This window comes from Paralichthys olivaceus, chromosome 17, assembly GCF_024713975.1.
Source record: "Paralichthys olivaceus isolate ysfri-2021 chromosome 17, ASM2471397v2, whole genome shotgun sequence".
In the NCBI taxonomy this organism is placed as follows: Eukaryota; Metazoa; Chordata; class Actinopteri; order Pleuronectiformes; family Paralichthyidae; genus Paralichthys; species Paralichthys olivaceus.
In genome coordinates this window covers 15,734,269-15,739,302 of record NC_091109.1, presented here as the reverse complement: position 1 = coordinate 15,739,302, position 5,034 = coordinate 15,734,269, and the positions used below count along the sequence as shown (strand labels likewise).

At 40.9% G+C, this 5,034-nt stretch overlaps 1 pseudogene; it reads left to right on the top strand.

Annotated features, from left to right (window-relative positions):
* The first annotated feature begins 1,089 nt into the window (after nucleotides 1-1,089).
* On the top strand, nucleotides 1,090-4,830 carry LOC138405344 (zinc finger MYM-type protein 1-like; annotated as a pseudogene).
* The last annotated feature ends 204 nt before the right edge of the window (nucleotides 4,831-5,034 follow it).

Here is a 5,034-nt window from a genome sequence, read left to right as displayed (position 1 = left end):
AGGCAGATTTAGCTTCTGATACTGTTGAGGATTTTTTCAATTTTCTCTCTGCTGCTCGTAGCACCAATCTATTGGTCTGCAGAGATTCAGACAGCCAGGGAAAGGGGGGGGGTTGAAATCACCCAGGACAACGAGCGGTGTGCCATCGTCAGGGGAGCAGCTCAGGAGGGCATCCATCTCATCAAAGAAGTCACGGAAAGGACCAGGAGGGCGATAGATCACCACAGTGTTGAGTTTGAAAGGAAGTGTGACAGAGACAGCCTGGAATTCAAAAGCAGATCTGGGAAGGTGGTCCAGGGGAAAGACCTGGTAGGACCACATGGGGGAGAGGAGGAGACCAGTTCCTCCTTCTCGACCTGTTTGTCTCGGGGAGTGTGAAAAGGAGTAGGCAGATGAGAGGGCAGCTGGAGTGGAAGTGTTTTCTGGAGTGATCCAGGTCTCGGTAAGGGCCAGGAAGTGAAGAGTCTGCAGGGAAGCATAGTAACATAATTGACAGATATGTATGTCACGTTGTCTTAGGGAAAGTCTTTGCATTTTATATAGAATAACATCGATATCTGTGCTTTTCTGTTCCTACTGCATATACAGTATAAAGTAGCGTGAGCTTAACTTAGCAACACCACGAAAAAACTTTACTGTAAGGTTATAAAGTTAATGTTATTTCCGTGGGACATGAATGAAAGAACGAATGTTATAAACAAATGAGTGAAATAATTAATAACAACTTAATTACAACATGGGACACTAGTAAATGCCAGGAATGTGTTAAGAAAAATATTCTTCCGCGTGACAGGCGGAGATACTGTCAACTACATGAAGAGTATGGTGTTCTGTTAGATACGTTATAAGTGATCTGGAATTTGAAAAGTAATTTCCACTGAGTCCTAAGATTGAAAAGTTTGTGTTCCCTGTATTTACAAAGACTGATCAGTCTTAATAAATCTATTTTTATCTTTTTCATTTCCAACAGCCCCATCAATGAACAACAACATGAGCCACATCTCAGTGAGAGATCTTTAGAACACTCCTCCAGAGAAACCTTGTGTGGAGCCGGGCCTGGAGGAGCTGAGGAGGCTGAGCAGAGACCTCATGGCCATCCGTCTGCAGGTGGACAAACACTTCCAGAGCAGCAACACGTCAGAGGAATGGCAGATGATGGGGGAGGTCATTGACAGCCTGCTGTTTGGCCTGTACTTCATCTTCATCTCTGTCAGCTTCATCACCATTGTGTCCATGTGGATCTGGGGTAACTCGTATGTGAGCTCACACACTGGATTCTGAGACTAGGTACTGGCTGATTTACTGTGTCTGAGTGATAGAACAGGATTTTCTGTATTTTTATAAACTTTTTAGGAAGTTTGGACTAAAACTTTGAAGAACAAAATGGAAAAGGTTTTTCAGTCCACCTCAGTGACTGTGTCCATGCTGTGTTTCACTTAGAATGTTATTATATGATCAACTTGCTGATTTATACAAACAATGTGAGGACCAGTAAAGAGAAATGTGTAAATCACTCTACCATCTCTCTCCAAATGTGCATGTCTTTGAGCCCTTTGTGTGGGGGGGATTGTATAAAACATTTAAAATGAGTCTAAAAAGAATTTCCCCTTGAGGGATCAATAAAGTTTCAATTATTAATTATTAAATCACTTTTTAAAAAGTCAAACAAAAACCTCAGCCGTGACATGAACCTTGAAATAAACTTAAAGTTATTATGTGTTTTGCTCTTAAAATAAAAGTTGAACAACATAAATAATGATAATGAATATAATACATTTTCCAGAAACATTATGAAATGTGTATTTTTCATCTATAAAGTTTATAGTTCAGATTGTAGTCAGTGGTCACAAGGCCACAACATCAAGATCACATTTTCTTTTGTTTAAATTTCAAATCAAAATGGTTACTACAGCCTGTTTACCCTAATTTATTCCAACTTGATGCTACTGTTATTGATGATTAACATTAAAAACTAAATTGATCTATGTTGGATTATATCCACTGGATGGCATCATTGGCCAACTGGTGCGTACATGAAGTAGAAAGTAATGCTGCCGGTATCCACCTCTCAAGGGTAGGCTTTGCTCCAGATTGGGAGCCTATAATAACTGTCGTCAACCATGAATGTTGTAAAAGATGTTCCTCGATAACAACAATTTCCCAACACTCACACGCAGTTTTGAATCTCTCTTCTGAAATCACAAAGGACTCCTCGTAGCAAATTCTTTGCAATTAGATTTGGCTCCTCTCAGAAAATGGCTTATGGGACTCTGGGTGGTTATGGTGTATTTACCAGTGTCAGGCCCTGGGGATTCACTGTTTGTCAGTTTCTGTATTGTAGTGGTTATCACGTTCGCTTAACACGTGAAAGGTCCTCAGCTTGAATCTGGGCAGAAACAACTTCTTCTGTCTCAAAAAAATGTCTATTGCATTAGCCGGGAATCGAACCCGGGCCTCCCGCGTGGCAGGAAGTTCTGAAACTTTTCTGACTCAGATGGAAAGAGAGGTACCTGCCATTCCTGTAACATTTGACAGATACTGACACCTGTTTCTTGACGTGAGTGGCCAATTGTGCCAGGTAAGAGAGAAGCTGGGTTTTTATTTCTTTTTCAAGCCTGACATGGCAAGATTCATGCCTTTGCTTCAAAGCTACACAATAGCCTGCACCCTACGCAGAGCCCTACGCCGTACCCTGACGTGCACCTCCCCCACAATGTACCTATGCATCAATGCAACGCATGAATTAGGCTTAAGTGACAAAGACAATAGATTATTTATTGCATATCTCCTCCTTAGTCTGTCTGATACTTTTCCGACTCAGATAGAAAGAGAGGTTCCTGACCATTCCTGTAATGTTCAATAGATACTGACACCTGCTTGTTGGTGTGAGTGGCCAACTGTGCCAGGTAAGAGAGAAGCTGGGTTTGTATTTCTTTCTCAAGCCTGATGTAGCTATGTCTGTTCCATTTAATGTGAAAAATCAACTGCAAGACAATAAAGAGAAGGTCTAAACCCATGCAACTTCCAGGAACACTTTTTGTGGGTAATGTGGTTGACCAACACAATGAGCAGACAAGTTCTGATCAAGCAACATCTGATCCTAAAGCCAGATTCATGCTATTCAGTTTCTTTCTTCGCGAGGACTGCCCTTCCGTGGGGAAGATGAGTTAGTAGGATCACCCCACAATGGGAACTTTTTGGGCTGCTTGGAGTTAATTAGTCGCTTTGATCCACTTCTGTCAGAACCTCTAGCCAGATATGGAAACAAGGGCAGGGGAAATACCAGTTACCTGTCCTCTACAATTTGTGATGAGTTTATTCAGCTGATGGCTGAGAAGGTTCTGCGTGCCATTGTAAAAGAAGTGAAAGATGGCAAGTATTTCTCCATCATTGTGGACTCAACACCTGACGTCACACGTTGATCAGCTCACTTTGATCATTCGCTATGTCCTGAAGAAAAGTGGGGAGCCTGTCGAGAGATTTTTGGAGTTCATACCACTACATGGTCATACTGCAGAACACATGGAGGAAACACTCAAATCTGAGTTAAAGGAACTGGACATTGATTTGATGGACTGTCGTGGGCAGAGCTACGACAATGCAAGTAATATGGCAGGGAAATATTCTGGACTGCAGGCAAGAATAAAAAATAAAAATCCTAATGCTGACTTCATACCATGTTCTGCACATTCTCTTAATTTAGTTGGTGCATGTGCAGCAGAATGTTGCCTAGAAGCAGTTTCATTTTTTGGCTTCACTCAAAATCTCTACAACTTTTTCTCAGGTTCAACTCTGCGGTTGGAGATTTTAACAGCCCACCTCACAAAATGTGAGCGAGGTCTGACACTGAAGAGCCTTTCCGGCACAAGGTGGTCTGCGAGAGCTGATGCAACAAAATCTCTGAGATTTGGCTACAAAGCCATTCAGGATGCTTTGAATGAAATCAAAGTTGACTATGGAACCCCCAGAGCTGCTCAATATGAGGCGAGTCAATTAATAACAGTGATGGACACCCTTGAAACTGCAGTTATGACAGTACTGTGGGATGACCTGCTGAGAAGAATCAATTTAACCAGCAAAGCATTACAGCAGGTACAAAATGATGTATGTACTGTTCCTATTCTGTACAGTTCACTCATAGAGTACATAGGGTTGGTAATCAAAGATTTCGATATCTATGAAGCAGAGGCCAAGACTCTCACAGCAACAGAGGGATACAAAGCAGATAGCCAAAGAAGACGAGTAAAGAAAGTTATGTTCGGTGAGTCTGCAGGTCCAGAGGTGCGGCGCTCAGGCCGTGAAGCATTCCTGAATGACACACATTATGTCATCTGTGACTGCTTGTCACAAAAATTGAAACAACGCAAAGACGCATACATTACATACATACATACGAAATTTGGTTTCCTTGCTAAAACGAAATCAATGGACATTGAACAAATCCATGCAGCCACAGAAAAGCTGAAGAAAATATACCCTCAGGATCTTGAGGAGGACTTTACAGCAGAGTTTTGCAAGTTCATCTCAGTGGTAAAAGATGAAGAATCAGTCATGGCCATGTACAAGAAGCTCATAGAGCTAGGCTTGAGGGATGCTTTCCCTAATGTGGACATTTGCCTTCGCATGTATCTGACATTACCGATTGCAAACTGTTCAGGAGAAAGATCATTTTCTTTGTTGAAACGAGTGAAAACATACCGGAGAGTAACTGAAAAAAAACTGAATGCCTTTGCCCTGTTGGCAATTGAGAATAGATTTACAACCTCCCTGGATTTTGAAGACATTATCGAGGACTTCACCTCATCAAAACTCAGGAGAAAGGATCTGTAAATGTAAGTTTTGCATTTAAAAATCTAAATCTGAATAAGTAAAGTGAATATTAAAATCAAATGTAAAATGCATAAAATTAATTCATATACATAATTAAATGCATCTTAATTATATATTTTCTACTATAACTAGGAACAAACCAAGTATATTCAAATCTCAAACAACTGTCTTTCATCTTATGTATACATTTTATTATTTCTCCAC